The sequence below is a fragment of the Sparus aurata genome, chromosome 16 (genome assembly GCF_900880675.1).
Source record: "Sparus aurata chromosome 16, fSpaAur1.1, whole genome shotgun sequence".
Lineage (NCBI taxonomy): Eukaryota > Metazoa > Chordata > Actinopteri > Spariformes > Sparidae > Sparus > Sparus aurata.
In genome coordinates, this window is record NC_044202.1 from 4245343 (window position 1) to 4264675 (window position 19333).

Here is a 19333-nt window from a genome sequence, read left to right on the forward strand (position 1 = left end):
CCAGTCTGCTTCTGCCTCCGTAATCTCCACATGAGTTTTGTTTCGGGGGGCTTAGTTCACTCGGGCTCTGCTAGAACAGAAGAACACCATTTTCCACAACGGTTTGGGGGTAAAAGTAATGTGCGATCGAAACCCTAAATAGCCACAATCGATATCAGGCAATAAGACAAGACGCACCTCTAATTAAAGCAGACGGTTGGCAGCAGCGGAACACGACTTGAGCTGTTAATGAACGAGTGCATGCGGGGAAAGTTGGCAATCAGAAGGCGTGCTTCCAGGCTTTCATGAGACAACAGCTGTGATCAACACATAAACGAGCTCTATGGGAATCTGAATCAAACAATAGCTGCAATCACGTCCAATAGCAGGTAATGATGCATCTCGACAGGCAGAACGCGTTTATTGATTTGAAAGCTGAGATGACGGCAAAACTGAGAAAGCTTCAGTCTCGCCAAGCGCAGAGATAAAGACACTCAAATGGAAATGAGGGTTTCTATTTGGTGTCTTTACAGTTTCAAATGGTGTCACTGCTAAAGTAACTGGACTGGTTAAATTGGGCTTTATTTTCGTCTTGGAGCCACCAGACTCAATGCAAAAAAGGCTCAATTTAACGGATTGCTCGCAGGTTTTAAAAGCTGCAGCTCGTTAATATGGTCCCGTATGGAGCCGGGTCGTTCATTCAGCTTTTTGTGCACAGCTCTGATGTTGTCGTTGGACACTTTACACACTCGCACTGTTCTACCAGTCACAACTGTTTGGTTTTTTATGTCATATTGTAAATGTCAGCGTCATTACTGGCTCAAGAAGGACAGCGAGTTGACCGCTAATCATTGGATGGGTTTGATCCCACATGCCGAAGTGTCACTTAACCCCAAATTGCTCCCAGTGGTCAGGTCAGCACGTGTTTGTGTGAATGGGAGACAAATTGCAAAGCACTTTGGGTAAAAGCATTAAAGCGGCCATATGCTGCAAGTCTTCGTGATGTAAATCTACTAGTTATTACTTAATGCGTCTTTATTCTGAAATATAATAATAAAAGAAGTTATAACTGGATTTTGATACCAGGCGTCTCTGCAAGAAATCACCTTACATCACCAAACAAAGCATAAATTGATCAAATGACCAAAAATCATTATCATACAGTGAACCTTGATGTTTGGTCTACATGCAGCTGTCCTTGTTCTCTCTCAGCACTCCCAGTATCTGTACTGTGTGTTGAGGTCGCGCTCTCGCTTTGATTGCAGCTACAAAAGAACCGCGCGCCGCTCTGATGAAGGCTACTTCCAATGAAACAATCCGCTGAAGGTTTCTTTATTGTTCAACCTCTTCAACGTTTTTTACCTCGAGCTGTCGGAGAGAGCTGAGGAGAGCTCGGTGGATTTTGTTCGCTCCCCACTGAGTGTGCACATGCCTGTTTGTGTTATCTCTAACAGTTATTTATAATCTGTGAATCTTTCAGCCAGTGTTTAATAATGTTTAACCTTCAGTCAGAGATTCTCTCCATTGTTATGTTCCACTTTCCACTTCCTGTCTTTGTCTCTTTCCCATCCTTTCCCCCGTTTGTTCTGTATTAGTCTTTTTTGTTGCTTTCCTTTTTCCGATTTTGGAGTCGTTTATGTTTTTTAACCTGCCCTCCTCTGTGTCAGATGTTTCGGTCCTTCTTTTGATCAAACCAAACAAATTATTAGCTAATCGAATAGCTGATTCACAGAAAGTTCTTAGGCAACAAATTTGATAATCCATTGATTGTTTCAATCATTTTTCAGGCAAAAAAGCTCCAAAACTCCACTCCAGAGACATTCAGGAACCCTGACGATTAGTCTTGTTACTATTCTCTAAAATCAAGAAAATAGTTGCTAGATTAGTTAATGATGGCAATAATCAGAAGTCACAGCTGTTGTTGTAAAAATCACAAACTGTGATTGTGTGTGGGAAGCCGGTGAGGGATCACGAGCCACTGGGAACAACTTAAACCTCAAAAAGGAAAAAAAAAAAAAAAGGGTTGATTTTATTACGTGTGCATGCCGGCATTTTCAAGAAAGCTTCGACACTGAATTGCGACCAATGAAATCCTGCGAGACAAAGTTGTATTGTTCGGGAGGAACCCGAGTCAGTCGTCACCTGAGTACACAGCAACACAGATAAGAACAGTTTGTCTCCGCACTCTGAACAAATATAGATTTAACTGAATAGATTTCTAATCCTGGAGCCGGGTCAAGAGATTGCAACATCACCACTACAAAGGCCGGGTCAATATGTACAGTATGAAGCTCTGTTTCCCCCCCATTCTCTCTCACACACATACACACACACACACACTTCCGCTACGTCTCTCTTTTCTCAGTCCTCTCATCGCCACCAGCCTCCGGCATCCTGCCTTCACCACTCTGCACAGACAACTCAGCAGCCATATGCCATTAGGGAAGAGCCCACAGCAGCAATACTCATAAATATTGACTCGGTTTCAACATATCCCCCAGGAAGTGTTCGAAACAGCAGGTACTGCATTAGCACACCAACAGCAAACACAACCCACGGTCAATACTGACGGGTCGCCGCGGCTAAGCTAAACTCTCTCCAGCGTTTCACGGCTGCAGAAGGAACGCGAGGTGCTGCCGAGGGGCCCGCGGGGCGGCGAGGTGTTGTTACGTAAAATATTTAATTAGCAGCCGCGTTAAACGTCTCTCCGATGAATGATCACGGCCGACAGTTAAGCATCTCGCAGGCCTCGTGGATTTCTTTAAAGGGGCAGCGTGTTTTTTTGTCATTACACACAAAAGCAGGAAATGAATTGCCGAGACACCTGGAGAAATTGGGCTTTCAGAGGCAACCCGGCTGTGGTGTGACGCTATTAAATGAAACGCAGCAGCAGCACCTGAACACATCCAATTCAGCGGCTCGTATTCTCCTCTGCCCCAATAGGTACGGTTAATTAAAAGTGTTTCCTCGGCAGCCGCGCAGAGATTACGCGTGGCCCCCGTTTTAATCTGCCGGGGAAGTCTCCGGGTTTAGGGTTCTGTTAATCAATCTTATTCGTGTGTTAACTAATTACATTCTCCCATTCCAGACGATCAGGAACGGTGAATTATTTGAGGCAAAGCTGATTACCTGACGGTTGGAGGAGCAGTCAGGTGGAAGAATTAAGTCATTTGCTAATGAGAGAAAATGTGATTTGTTACTCCCACCGCGGTTCATCGGCTCCAGCTGAGTGGAGGAGGAGGAGGAGGAGGAGGAGGAGGGCTCGACTTCGAGGCGTCGATGCGACGTGGGAATCAGGTGTCGTCTCTGAGGCGCAAACACTCATCTCTGGATGGTTTTTCTGGTGGAGAAGGCATCAAAAACCATGTAACGCCACCAATTTTACCAATCAAAGTGTGTTTACAGGTCTTGAGGAGTACGAACGCAATGTGGAAAAAGTTGTAAGAAAGCCTTTTGTGGTTCCAGAGGAAGCTAGAGGCCAAGATGCATCGTGGGTAATGTAGGCAAAAGGAGTCAGCTGGTCTGCATTGCACTATTTGGACTCACGATGAACAGTTCATTTGCACAGTAGCACCGCAGGGAAACACGGCGGGCGGAGAAAGTCAAGTTAACCGCACAGTTCCTGATTGATCGGCTCTTCTTACAGCGTTGACTGATTAAAGTAAAAAGCACTTCTACATCCCAGGACCTCAGCACTGCCCTTCACCTGTCCATCACTCCAACACATCACTCGGTGCATTTGCATACAGTTAAAGTATCGAGTGTCTGCAGTCGCTGATCTCTCTCCACCAGCTGCCACTTCACACTCCGTCACTCCTCGTACCCCCGCGCCTGCATCTAATTAATGAGCGCCTCTCGCTTTGTCTCGTGATGTCACACACAAGTACCTGTGCTTTCGCCTCCTTAAAATTTGAAAACAGGCTCCTCGCTTTAGTCTGATTAGCATGGATTACTTTTATTTTGCGTGTAAAAGACGCGAAAACAGACAGAGAGAAGGACTGGAATGTGGAGAAAAAGGCATGTTAGATTTTCTTTTCTTATTTTCACACTTTGTTGCTGCGCAGGACGCTTTAACAACCCAACGTGTGTCTATTTGACGTTCTTGGGATGAGACTCACCAATCAACTGTCTTTGTGGTGCGTTCAGGAACAGCCGGGACAAATCCTACTGATTCTACCTTTAAGTTTTCTTTGAATTATATTTATATGACGTGAGCTTCAGTTAGCTTTGCACAGAAATGGTAAGAATAAATGTCCTTCAGATGGAAACTTTTTACTTTCATACTTTTACTCTGTCAACACGCGTATCTGTCCTTCTTCTCGAGTAAAGGATGTGTGTGCTTTTGCCACCTCTGGAGCACACACTCCAGCCGAACATTGAGAGTCGGCCTCTAGAGATTTGAGTGCAAGACGTGTCAAGGCTACAGACGGAGAGAGAGAGAGATGAGAAAAGGACGGCTTGATATGTTGTAAAAATGTAAATACACGAAATAAAAAAAAAGGCGAGGCTCCAGGGATCCACAGTTTGACAAGTTAATTAAATCCTTTCTATTGACCAACGGAAAACTATTACACGCTGATCCACGTAATAAATGCTGGATTCTCCTTTTTGCAGAAATTCCTTGAAACGTTATGACAGCAAACCTCCCAGAACACAAAACAAAAAGGAGAAACTTTCAGCAAAGCAGCCACCAGGAATGACATCAAACTGACAGTTTAGCTATTAGTGTTTGTTCCATGCAGATGATTTGTGCATTTCTTCCCGCCATGAGTCACATCCTAATGCCGTTCGCGTAGATGGCGGATCACGCAAACGTTCTAAAAAAGAAAAAAAATCCTCGTGTTTTGACAAGAAGCATCTCACTTGAAGAGCTCCTTATTAAGCGAGGATGAATCTCCCTCCGTGGAGTTAACTAAAGTAAATGTTTAATGATGTTTCTGATTGTGTCGGAGCGCGGCGAGCGTCCTCGGACCTGCCAACAGCGCGACAGCTGGAATCTACAACGGCAGGTCGGCGCGCCGCACTAATGTAGGACTGAATTGAAATAACAAGGAGCATCATTTATTGATTGTTTTGGGTTTTTTTTTTTATTCATTTTTCAGGAATCATCAGACCTTTATCGGGCTTGCAGCAACAACAGGCATTGTGTATTTTGTACATTCCCTCATTAGAAAGTGATCCGAACCACGGTTGAGTATCGCCTACTAAACAACTCGCCTCCCATCTGCAGAGATACTCCGAGCACACTCCACGGCGTGCAGAGAAAAAAAGCTCGGGGCCTTCAAGGATTCCCACTCCTTCACAAAACAGTAAATAATACATCATATTGGATTTGAGGAAAGAGCCACACATTTCTGCAGAGGGGAAATATCATAATTCATATATGTGTGAAGCAACAGGGCACGGCGAGGACACAAAGAGATCGAGTAAATGCTTAAAAATGGTATCAGTGGAGTTTTCGTGTCGCCATTACCGGCAGAGAGAGCTGCGCCGTCCTCTCGAGCCTAATACATAACGTCGCTGTTACTCCCTCGTCCTCTCCTGAGCAGTTTCAGCCGCCGCATAATTGAATGTGAAACCAGTATATTATTCTGTCCGCGGGGAGGGAATTGAAAAACATCAGAAAGCAGGGAGATAAAATAACATTTTGGGGCCTGGCTGTGTTATTTTATTTATTTATTTTTTATTCATCTGGTTGGAGTCTGACCACATCACTGAGCAAATGTAACCCGGAGATCCAGAGTGCCGGGCGCTGAGGCATAACGACGCCCTCCGCTGTCTCCGCTGCGTCGACAGCCGTCGCGATTTATTGTCGTTCCGTCGGATGCGAGGATCTTCAAAGATACACTTTTCACCCTTGGAGCGGGGGAAAGCGAAAAAGGAGGCGACGGGATTGTTTGTGTCTGTGATTTCAAAATGCGGCCAAGAGCAGCTCGCTAACATCAACATGGAAGTTATGTCATCATCTACGCGACTGATTTCATAACTGTGGGGTTGAGACGAGGAGACGGCGTTGGGGGGAGGTCGGGGTTCGTGAGAGGAACCCTGGACTCTCTGGACTGAACCGGCTGGTCCGGTTGTCTCCACTGCAGCTCATCCCTCAGTTATTGTTTGGTTTTGTTACCAAAGAATTTATGTTTTCAGCCCATGTCGGCTTGTCTCTTTGTTGGTCGGTTGGTTGGTATGTCAGCAGGGTTACACACAAAAACTCCCGAAAGGTTTTTCACATGACTTGAATGGAGAATGCGCCACGGCCAGAATAAAACCCTCTGACAGTAGTTTAAAGGTGAACTATTCAGTTTTAGGAGTATAAACCAAATAAATGTTCTTTCTTTTTCTTTCTTTTAAGTTTCCTATTTTTTCAGGGGGAAGCCCTAGAAGACCTGAGTTTGAGAGCCGCAGAAGTCCTCCTCCCCGACCGCCACTGATTAAAAATTTCTGAGCCAGATGGTCATGAATTTTTCACTCTTCTCCTGGCAAAGATTAGTTTCGACTTTATTTATTAATATGGGAAAACACACATTACTGTAGGTGTTTATACATAACAGCGAGCTGCCTCAAACTTCTACATAACACATTTTCACTGCGTGTTTTATGGAACTTTTTACTTCAATTCGAGATATCCTGCCGAAATGACACCTTGTTGGCTGAGCGGTGAAGCTGCAGTTTGCACCGAGCGCATTGCTCACGCTAACCGAATCGCCCGCTGCAAAAACAATATTAGCTCGAGGAGTCATTTGTGGTTGTTAAATATTGATTCCATCCCTCAAAGCAATATCTCCGTAAACACACATGAAGCATTAGGACCGTAATACCTGGAGTGGAAGGAGAAATCGATGTAATGTGACAGCCGACCCAACGGAAACAAGGCAGACGAAAAAACATCCCTTGTTCCTTCTCTCGTCAAAGACTTTCTGGGTTATGGTTAACAGTGTTGGGCAAGTTACTCCAAACACACATTAATGCATTATTTATTACCTGTTATTGTCATTTCAAAGTCATTTGTAACATGATAATATTGCTGTCTTTAAATTGTAAGGCATTACACTGCTGTTGCATTACTTTTAAGTTATTTTCACCAAAATTCACAACCACCAACACTGAAAACAGCCGTTTCTGTAAGGGCTGGTCATGCTGAACATGAACTGCAAAGTTAAAATTGAAACATTTGGGGTGCACTGCCTGTTTCAGTCCCAGGAGAAGTGGTGGGGGTAGCCTACATTGGAAGGCCCTTTTAGCTAATGTTTGTTGTGTTTAACAGAAGTTTTTGTATGTTTTATCAGGATACAGATTAACGTGAAGCCGACTGACGTTATGTCGCGGTTCTGTTGGCTATTTATATTACAGTCAATAGCCCAGTAGCACTAACCTGTTGAGGCAATCATAGCTTACCTTGTCGTTGCTAGCCTGGACGGGGATCTTGCTCACAATTTTTCAAAAAGATGGAGAAACCACTGTTGAAAGTGGCAGCATAACATCGACAGCATACTCTGCCACCATTAGTTTTTGCTGCTTAGTTTTTTCCTCCGCTCTCATCCTCAGTTTGCTTTCTCTTGGTTACTAGCTTAACGTTCTAGATGTTTCGTTAAATTACTTGTGCTATTTCGCGAGGTAGAGAGATCTTTTGGGTTCGCACACAAAGTGCACTTAACTACGATGTTATTCACATCCTGGAAATAATGAGCGTATGTCCGTCTCGCGAATGTGGAGTCCAACTTGTCTGCTGCTGCAGTAGTTCTCTAGCACTAACAGGAAGTAAACATTTGCGCAGATTTTTTTCTCAGCTAATCTTGCGGTGTTAGCAAATTTGTATAAAAACAACACACAACTTAATTTCGGGTTTAAAAATGCGTTGTAACACGCGTTACTGAGATTTGTACCGAGTAAAATATTACCAGTTATTTTATTTTTTTTGCAATGCCTTACATTACTGCGTTACAGCAAAAAGTAATGCATCATAGTAATTGCATTGCTTTTGTAACGTGTTACTCCCAACACTGATGATTAAAAGGTGCAATATGTGGGAATTAGTCACCGGTAAAACTCCAAACGTAAAGTGGGCACCACATCACCAGAGTGGCCTTAACGACTCTGTGAGGACACTCCCACACAGGGTGTAAAAGCCTGCGTCTCCCCTCCAGTTAGTTAGAACTGAAGAAGCCTGAAACATCTGCAAGTCCAGTCGCCTACGATTCAGCATGTGAGATCATCTTTCTGACGTGACTCAGGCAGAAACGTTCACTGACGAGGTGAAGTTTGACAGTTTTATTCATGATGCGGAAGTTGTAGCAACAGGAAAGCAAAGGTCAACATTTTAATTCAGAAATGTTAGGATTTAAGAGGCCGTCGCAAAAAAGCTCTCCAATGTAAATGCCACGAGGTCGCACGCAAACAACCCCCGCAGCCACAATACAGTCCTGTGTACATGATAATGATATGAGTGATAACTCGAAAGTTTCAGAAGGTGAATGGAAAAACTACAACAACTCTGAGCAGTGTGCTTTAAACCGACATGCATTATTCAGAAGGCTGCGTTCTGCTTTAGATTAAAACACATTATATATTATAATTGAAATATGAAAATGCTCCAGAAATACATTACTGTGGACGGACTCAAAGACTTCTTTTGTCCATTAAAACATTTATGACTCATCGATAATGAGTGCACGGCTGTTTTTCACAGAGACCGTAGGACCTTCAATTACTCCGTAATTTCTGCCATCAGCGGAATTTATTTAACCGAGCTCGAATTGTGTCTTGCATATTCGGAGTCTCACTTTTGTCGTGTTAATTTTCCGTGAGTTCCGACTGTTTTTTTGGAGCAAAGACAAAAGGGTGTTTAACAGCCACCTTCCAGAGGTCTTTATGAAAACAGCCCACATGTAAACTCTTCAATACCACCTTCATGTAAACCCCTTTAATACCACCCACGCTCTCCGCGGAGCCGTTTCTTTCTTAAAACAGCCAACCACGGCGCTAACAAGCCTTTACAAGAACATTATGAATTATAATTTGAGAACATTATGTGCTAATTTCTCCAGGGGTAGCTGCAGCAGCTGGATTGTGCTGGGCTCTGTGTGAGGCCTTTTTCCGTCGCTTCTCCTGCACAGACACAAAGTCACAACAGAGTGAAACCATAGCATTTCTCTCTGCAGCCTATATTTTCATGCTGTGGTGAGTGGGAGCCCAGTGGACCATGCTGGCGAGTCTGACTCATTCTAGTCATTTTTAAGTCTTGAGTATTATTCCAAGAAGGAAGACACTTATTACCACAGTCAGGCAGTTTCTCCTCAGTCTGATCCCCTGACATCCTGCTCCGTGAATGAATTCACAGTATCCACACAGCCTGTGAGAGCAGGACACACGGGCATAGAGTCATGCATGAGCATACATGATCCGTATAAACACTCAATCAAGGACACACAGAGGCTCATTTACACAAAATGGAAACCCCAACGTGGCGAATCTCTCGCTGCTCGCCACAGGAGGGAGATGTATATATTTACAGCCTTTAGAACGGATCAGTCACGGACAAGCGCTGCACTAAACTTTGAGGCAGCCACGCTCAGTTACTTCAAACAGGGCTGTTTTCACACTGCTAGCTGCTTCTTCCACAGCCATTCCATATTTGTTTCACACCTTTTTTTTTACAAGTAGGTTTACAGAATTGAAGCTGCATCAAAGGTAAGTCGAGCTGAAATAAAAAAATGCATTTTAGATCACATCCCCGGTCACACTGTGTGCCCATTTATGCAGAGAAAATTAGATTCTAAAATGTCTTTGTGTTTTTATATCAAATTCACAACTTGCCTATTTAGCAATGCAGCTAACGTTAGCGGTCCCATTAGCTGACTCAGTCCTGAGATGCCAAAACCTCCTTGGTATATATACCCCGACATGTGACCATTTCTACAGGAATTTCTACATTTAATACTTTAATTTATCTATATGACCTACATAAGCAAATGAGACCACAAGTGATGAGACTGTAGAATTCTAGACTCAGATTCCCTGTAGAATCTTAATATTAGCGGGAATTTAGATAATGAAGCGAGCAAATCTGTGAACTGTAGGCTACATGTTGGCTAACGTAGTGCACACGCTAACCAGATCAAGGTCTTTATCATAGGACGCTGTAGTGTTCATACCTATTTTGTCCACAGGGGGCGCCAGAAAAACTAAATCAGAGTTCCTCGCAGCAGCTTTAAACTGTAACGATGAGGTTGTTTTGGAGTTCTGCTCTCTAGTTAACAAATGTATTCTTTTTTGCTCTGTTTTTCAAATTTTCACCAAATTATTTGATCACAGGATTGCAAAATGGGTTTCAAATATATTTTACAATCTCCTGCAAATTTGCTGTTTGTTGTGTGTCTTTTTTACTATAAAGACCTCAGACCTCTGCCAAATATTTACCTCAATTGCTTGTTTCGTCTTAAAAAAAATACTGAAAATTATTAAATGTCTGTCTGTCCTCAAAGTCTTTTATCCATCCAACAGTCCATGTATCATGTGACAAAGAAAGGCCTCGACCGACGTGGTGGCCTTATTTTTTTGCCTTCCATATTTTAATGACATCACCTGGGTCTTCTGGGGTTGCTGCATGCCGTCAGCGGACGATTGGCTTGCGTGAGCTTGTTAGCGGCTACCCACAGTTTCATGAGGGGGTTCAGTGGGACACCGAGGGTACTCAATCAAACAATCCTAACAAAACAAAAATAATGAGCTCAAAATGGCTGATAAGTGCAAAAAGCTGCAAGCTACTGTATGTGTTAGTTCTCGGAGGGATTAGCAGCACGGGCTGCTCTCATTACACACAGCTGTGGTTATTCATAGTGCACATACCATTAAGTCATCACATGTGCGCATACACCATCAGTGCAGTGATATCTACACCATCATTATTATTAAACATCAGGGTGATCAATCTTTAATGTGTTGCTCTTACATTAAATCTGACTCTACAAAGTGGTTCAGACACGAGCCAACCAAAGGATCAAGATGAAAAAAAGGGATTGTATTGTTCATATATCAGGGGGGAAAAAGTCAATTAATGCAATTAGCCCATGGACACTGGAAAGTATGAGAAAACTGATATGTTTATGCATGCAAAGCGATTCTTGTAGTAACCCAAAGTCAAATTATGAACCTAAAAGGCGATCCTCATATGTTGCCTGGAGGCGGCGCGGCCTCTTCAAACATGCAAAACATATCGAACATATAGTAAAGAAAATCTGACGCAAGCGTTGTTTATTGAGAGAAAAAACACGAGGGAGTATTTTTTGCCAATCGTGAGTTGGAAAATGAAAACAGATCTGGTTTTGTTGTCGTATCTCAAGTCACATGAGAGCTGTGATACAGGCTGCTGGAAAAGGTTAAACCACTTTTAAGACGTCAAAATAGTAATTATAGAGACCGCATCTCCCCAACAACTGATGGTCAACAATAAGGCAAGAGTAATCCGATAAGGACGGCAGCGGTGCTTCTAATGGGCACGTGCAAGCTGCACTGCAAACCGACTAAACTTCTTCAAACCTGGACTTTGAATCCGACCTAACATTTGAAAATGAAGACAGTCATGGCACACCAAACAAACATCTGTGTCGGCTGTGTGGCTTTAAACGGAGCACTAATCTGTTCCTAATTACGCTGTAGCTGCTTTACAAAGAAGTTGAACTGAAGTGAACCGTGTAAAAAAAAAAAACAACAAACTCTTCCATAACATTCGCTTTGAACAAAACATTAAAGCGTTTTCAAAGAATCAGCTCAGACAAGCCTCCTTTCTTCAGCTCTTTATGATAATATTTGACTATGATAACCGATATGTTTGCAATAACAGCTATCTGTTCCAAAGCAAACTCAAACGCCGCGACGCTCCTGCTGAGCGTGTTGATTTTAAATGTGACTGATCTGGGAACTCGATGCTAGTTGCTATCCGCGACTGAACGATGGATTTTATCGTCCTTTTTTTTTATCATTCCGGGAAACAAAAACATCATCTGTGTGAAATCATGAGACGCTGCACAGTTTGCGGCGACATAATGCGGACTAATGCGCGCGGCTTTGTGTTGATGATTGCCTGTCAGTCAGCGGGAAATCTGATGGAGCTTCAAACCGAATCCTGGGGAAAGTTCGGAAACGCACATCACATGATGTGCTGTGTTTGGCGCCCAATCCGAGACTTTTTTTGACGCAGTTAATCCATTATTTTTCATGGTTTTGTGATCTTTCCCTGCTACTCGTGAAGAAAAAAAAAAATCTAAAAGAAGTTTTGAAAACCTTTTTTCTTCCCCCCCCCCCCTTGTTAAATCATTTCCATAATAAGGCTTTTTTGACAATACCCGTGGGTTCCATTCGAACGGAGCCTCTAAAAGTGTGAGTTGGAGGATTAGAATATAATCTCCGACTCCTTTGCAACTTCTGTGCAGTGCTATCATTTCCAACCGGAGCGCAGGGGGAAAAAAAAAAGGGGGGGGGGGGGGAGTTTTCTCTTGGTGGCGGGCCAAATCCATTGCGTTTCCATTTTTCAACCTCTCCCGCTGCCCTTATCCAATTCAGGGCTTATGATTGTAATACTAAAACAGAGCGACTTGTCAAACCAGAAACAGCGATGATGAATGCCCCGCTGCTCCGTGTGCTTGTTTGTTTTGGGGTGGCGTGGCGGCGGCGGCGGCGGTGGTGGTGTTGGTGTGGTGGGGGGGATTGAATTTTATGCTTACTTGTTGAGGTGCATTTTCTTGACCGCAGCCGCTCTGCTGTACCCTCGCAGGCAGCATTGATTAAATGGAATAGTTCTGTTATCTGGATAAAAAGGGGGAGAAACATGAGGACGATAGTGGGCAAGGGAAAAATAATGAGTTCTTTCATCTTGGCAGTGAGGGCGTCTGCGTCTTTCAGACTTCCCAGGGAGATGTACACAGCTTAAGGAAACGTTTAATTAGAAAATGTCAACCTTGTGTCTGCCGCGCTGTGTGCGCAGAATAATAACATATTTGATGTGAATATGACAGCGCGTTTCCTTTCGGGGCTGCTTTCAGACCAACTCAAAGACGTGCAATCAATTGATTCTGAAGAGGGAGAGAAAATAATTAGCCACCCACGTTACTGCCACCGCTCTGAAGGCGAAGGAGACAAGGAGCACGGATGGCACCGGGTTTTTAACATATTTTATATCTTATCAGACGAAGGGAGAGCAGAGTCCTGCACCAAAAACTGCCCCCCCCCCCGTCCATGTGTGTGGGTGTGGGTGTGTGTGGGTGTGACGGGTACCTGGTGAGGAAGTTGTAGAAAATAAACAAAACTGGTTAGTCACAGTGACTCACGGGGATGTTTTCTGAAGAGCGGTGGTCCAAAACAACGTACGCTTCGGAAAAATATTATTACCCGACGGGCATCAACCCACGTGTGAATTAATATGTAGTGAAAAACTCCTTCTAAAAACGTCAATGCTAAAAAATACAAAGAAAAATGGATTTAAAAAGTATATAAACATGCTGAAAAAGTCAACAGGGAGGGACCCCCTGGGCCCCCCCAGCGAAATGGTTCGGTCTGCACCTGCGCTATTGGTTTGATCATCGCCTAACGTGGCTAATTGTGCTGACTGCTGGCAAGCTACATGCTTTTCCTCAACATCAAAGCTAAATCTGGATAACCCCCCAAAAAATAAAAATCTAAAATGAAAGGAAAGAAACAACAAATGAGGGAAAACAACCCCTGACACATTTATGTCAGGAGATACGTGAGCTCGCTACTGTTTAAAAGGCTTCTATGAGCTTACGCAGCTGTGTGTGTGTGTGTGTGTGTGTGTGTGTTGGGGGGTTGTTGTGTTTGGTATGTATGGTGCAGCCTGCGGCACTTAGCCCTCAGATACGTTTCTTGTATTTACATAATGGTACAGCAGCACGAGGAGCACATGCAAATGATCCGTCTGTCTGCTTGGACAGAAGAGTGTCGAGGTCAGAAGCTGAATTTATATAAGTGCGGCAATCACATCAATATTTATATGAAAGCGGTGCAAGAGATGAAGAGTCAATTTAAATCCGAGCCAATAATGTTTGAGATACACAGCGATAGCGTGACATCTATAGGCTTTGATATCCAGTCCCTGCAAACCAAATGCAGGAAGTGCTTTTATCTTATTCATCCGGCTTCTGTTGGAGAGTCCGAGGAGCTGACCTTTTCTAAAGAGTTTGAAGAGACAGAGATTAGTTCACAATAGGCCAGAAGTTTGTGGAAAGAATGTGTCACAAACTGTTTACCAGAAGACATGAATTGATTTTAACACAAAAACAAAGCTCTCATAAGAAACTTGTTCAAAGTCTACAGATTGCTTAAAGGTCCCACATATAATGCTTGTTTTCAGGCATAACTAGAAAACTACTGGAAGACTTCACCACACTTTAATGCTCAGAAAAACATTATTTTCTTATAGCATCTATCGCTGCAGCACCGCTATTCACCCTCTGTCTGAACACTGTTGCTGTCTCAGTTCAGGGTCTGCGTCCTCTGAAGGACTCGGCCTTTGCGGTCTTCGAAGGCGAGTCCTTCAGAGAGACCTTGTTAACCTCGCCAGCTGTTGTTAAATGTGATGGTCTAACCTTTGGAGCATTTCCTGGTTGCGTCACCAGATGTTTTACCCTAACGTCACAATTTCTGCCGCCCAGGCCCGCGAAAGTGACGATCTACGCCACACGATGTCACCGTTTTCTCTCTTTCTTTCTTCTTTTTCGGGCACATAAAGAATCTTGGGATATGTGAGGCCACGAAGGATCGTAGCGGTGCATCATCCAAAAAGAGGGAAAAGGAGGCCACATTTAGAGGAGCCTTCAGATTGGGACAGCCTTCGCCTGGCGTTGTGACGTAATTGGCTTTCAAATGCTCCTCTGATGGATGCCGACCCTTGAATTGCGACACAACGTGTGTTAGTGTCCGTCTCTTTCAGGCTCCCTCTCACAAAAAGTCTGCTCTGATTGGTCAACGCTAGCAGGCCTGAGCAGGCGCCCCTCACCATGTCTTTGTATGAGGCGTGACTGAGGGCGGCGACTGTATACTTGTGACATCACAGCCTTACGGAAGTCATGACAGATCGTTTGAAGGCACATTTCCTGAATCTGGCGATATTTCATCTTGAGGTACGTTATCGATACACTGGTGCCAAATATTGATATTTAAAAATGTAAAAAAAACTTTTTTAATTTTTTTTGGCCCACCACCACCCTTCTTCGGAGGACAGCTTTATCTTTATTCAAACATGGGTATACAACCAAATAAAATTAAAAAAATGGTTTAAGTAGCTCTGAAACCAACACATATAGATATTTAATGATAGTTGTAGTCAGTGTGTGTGTTAAGAAGAGACATTGTGCAATATACTCTTTGTTTACTTGGCTGTCATTCATGTGAAATTGATTGACAATGTTTTGTAATTCCTGTGAAATAGATTCAGTACAGTTAATAAATTCTGAATTTCTTCAGTGACACAGATATCGTGATGTATGTTGGATAAAATTCCTTGCAATATATCGATTATCGCAGAATCGCTGTATCGTGATATTATCGTTATCGTGGGCAAAATATCGTGATAGTATCGTATCGCGAGGTACCTGGTGATACCCAGCCCTAGTATTTAATCACACCTGGACCTGCTTTAGAATAAAAGAAGACATGGGAACATTACTTTCTACGGAAGAGGATTAGGGCCACATGTGATTTTTTTTTTTTTGTTCTAACTTTAAAGTCAGAATTCTGAGATTGAAGTCAGAACTCAAAAAAGAATTCTGATTTATTCTCAGAATTCTGACTTTAATCTCAGAATTTTGAGAAAAAAAGTGGCCCTAATCCTCTTCCGTACTTTTCCTTTAGCAATATTAATGAAAGCTTTCTAATATTTCATTGTAATTGCATTTCTAACACAATAACCCGTAACGGGGCTGTTAACTGTCAATACCTTTAAAAAAAATAATCTATTCCCCCCAATAACCTAGAAACTCATTCTTAACATCTTTAAACCTATTTTTCTTTTAAAGTGCTTCCTCTAATCTAACAATTCATGTGTTTATGATGCTATTAAGAACACATATGGTCTTATACATGATAATTAACATCTTATTAGGACTTACAGGGGCCTCATTATCCATTAACAAAATACATTAGGATGTTGGACAGCCTCTTTAGTTGTGGTGGCTGTATTTACCTTCAGACCCACAGGGGCTTAAAGAGGGCCGCGCAGGTAAATGCCACTTCCTTCATCTGCCTCGTTAATCCTTTTTAAAACACACATAGATCACAATTAATGGGAGTCGCCTCTGATCTCCCCGAATCCCTTTTCATCCACTTAGCCGAGGTGACTCAACAAGAGCCCGTCTCTCTCAGAAACGCTCCCCTGGTTTGTTTTCGCTCGGCTCAATCCGGTCTCTCACAAGTTAGAGGCCTGCGAGGAACCTTCAGGGGTTCTTTGGAGGGCGACTTGAGGAAGTTCCTTAAAGACTTCCCTTCATTAATGATTCATGATATCTGGGGAGACGTCTGCAAACCTTCAGCACGTTGAAGAGATTTACAGAGACGTATCTTTCTGACAGGTTTCGTCACTCGAGAAAAAAAAAGCCAACTCGTGTTTCGCCGGGTTAAACGCTTTTCATGTGAGGCAACAGGAAATGTTTGGTGTGCATGAGCATGAAATTAACACAGCGCTCCGAAGATAGTGAGCATCTTCTTCACGCCCTAGTTGCAAGTTAGCTAGCTATGCTATGTAGCTCTGATTTATTTTTTCTCCAATCAACGCAGTCATCAAATAAGCACCAAGCAAGACTTGCGATGTTTTGATGTTTGGACCCAATCCATCGCTGTCATGATTACTTGGAGATAATGTGCTACAAGTTTGTTTTTGTGGTTTTTCATTTTTAGTAAAGCTAGGCCAGCAGTTTCTCCGCTTCCAGCCTTTTAGCGACGCTGAACACATTCCCGCGGTAACCCCAGACTGAGTGCAAAGAGATCGAATCGGCAGGCTATCGATCTTCTCGTCTAAGGATATCAAACAACCGCACTTTCAAAATGTCGACGTGTTCCTCTCAGGGCCTCCTCAGCTCTTTGAATATCTTTGATGACTCCCTGATAAACCCCGGGTTTTGTAAAGTGTAATGTTGCCAGACGCCGACTGCTCCGCTGGCCTCTAAAACCAAGTTAAACATGGAGACAGCGCGAGGTTATTTATTGCCTCCATAAAAGCTGGTGAGTGCGAAAGGGAGGAAGGGTGGAAGATGGAGGACGGGGTGAGAGACGGAGCAGCTGCGGGCTCGGCTTCTCTGAGAGGCTGTAGTTTGTTATCGGAACACAATCGGGCACCGCACAAATCAAAGCAGGAAGCGACACAGGAGGGCTGAATTCACCGACGCACACACACGCACACAAAAAACACGCAGTCAAATGTAAGTGAAGAGGAAGAGGTGGTCGCCTCAAAGAAGGTTTTGCATGCAGAGGAGCACAAATAATCACGGAGACACACACCTACAGACAAACAGGGTGCACACACACATGCACAGTGGGAATATGATTCATACTGTACGAACAATTTCACACTTCCTCTTTATGCCGCAGCCACAAGCACACACACACACACACACACACACACACGAATACACATGCATACGTGATGGACCAGTCGAACAAACACGCACGGGAAAAACCACAAAACACACACACACACACATACAAACAAAATCCCCCTTTCATACAAACAATTTCCCACTTACCCACTCTGCCTCAGCCAATTCTGTGGCCAAAAAAAAAAAAAAAAAAAACCCAAGTGTTCAGTAGCTGATAGTGAGCGCATCGAAGCTTCCAGCAGCCCGAAGATGAGAAAGTTCAGCTGAGGTTATTGGATTAGTCCCTCTCCTCTTTGTAGTGTCGTGTCCTTAACTTAAAGGGGGTACGGCGCCGGATGGATCAGATCCGCCGCAAAAAGGGGACCAAAGGTTTTGTCGGGATAGCTTGGGAAGTGGAAGTTTAGCTTGTTGTGCCCTGAACGCTGCTCCTGGTTCATCTGGAGCTCAGGCAGGAGGACACAGGTTGTGCCACTTAAGCGTTAGCGGGACGGAGGCTGATCTTACGTGCTCAGTACATTTACATTCACTGCATTTTAGCGGAAGCTTTTGACCAAAGGGGGCTCACAGTAATTCATACATACATTCATACACTGATGGCGGACCAGCACATCAGCAGCAGTTTGGGGTTCAGTATCTTGCACAAGGACACTTTGCGCATGATTGATGGGTCGGTGGTGTCGTAAAGGACTCAACCCCTCCACACTCAGAAGGGTGTGGGGTTGCAAGATGGCGTTGGGAGACCTGAGGAGCTCTTTATCTGAAGCCCACTGAGGCCTTCACACTGCCAGCTTCTCCCCCACACAAGCTGAACCGAGCATGCAGAGTCGGGTGGGCGGTTACTGTACATTCGATGCACTTTTAGCAGCCGAAGGTGCCGTTTCTCAAATTAATTCCAATGAAGTGGTTTCGCACTCGGCTTACGTGATATAAGAGGACAAAAATACTCCACGGCTTTTTTTTTTTTTTTTTTTTTTTTTCTTTTCCGCGAGGCGCTCACAGACAAGGAAAAATGAAGGAATGTATGAAGTGTTAATGATGGATGGAACAACATGTGTTACGAGTCAATGTAAGTCAACAATGTAATCCCGCTCGTATCACACTTCAGTCGCTGGTTAATTCCCCAAGTAATCATCCTCTGCTGTAGTCTCCATGTGATTTCAGTTACCTTTAGCGGCTGAAAGGGGTGTTAATGGGAAATATGACACCAAAACCCAGCCAATTACAAGTTTTATTGTGTGACTGAAAATGCAGAATCATAAAGTTTCTCCAAATTTCTTTTGATAAACTTCAACTACAGCTCAATGGCAACCTTGAGCGAAGCAATAGACACGTTTTTGCTTTAACTTATCAAGTCACTGATTGCACAGTGTAATGTCTGTAGAAGAATGACACCGTCGGTGCATAGATTGGATCCCTAATTCCAAAAAATTGAGGATGAATTATGGCAAAAAGAAGGCGTGTTAGCCATTGCACAAACAAAACAGGAAGAGGCATCGTTTTCCCCCGATTGCTAGGAAGAACTGTACAAACTGGGGAAAGAGGAGGCAAAAAAAAGCGACGAGGGAGAGTGACAGATCGGACAGCGCTCCAATTTTGTGTATCAATGAACTTTTAAAAAAATGGCTGAACTTCTTGAGGAGAGGTTTTAAACATCTGTATATTACTCCGTCCAAACAAAACAGCTGGGAGGAGATTGGATAAAATCAAAAGCGATGTGGACGACGGCAAAGAAAAACTGGAGCAGCGTCCTGTAGTGG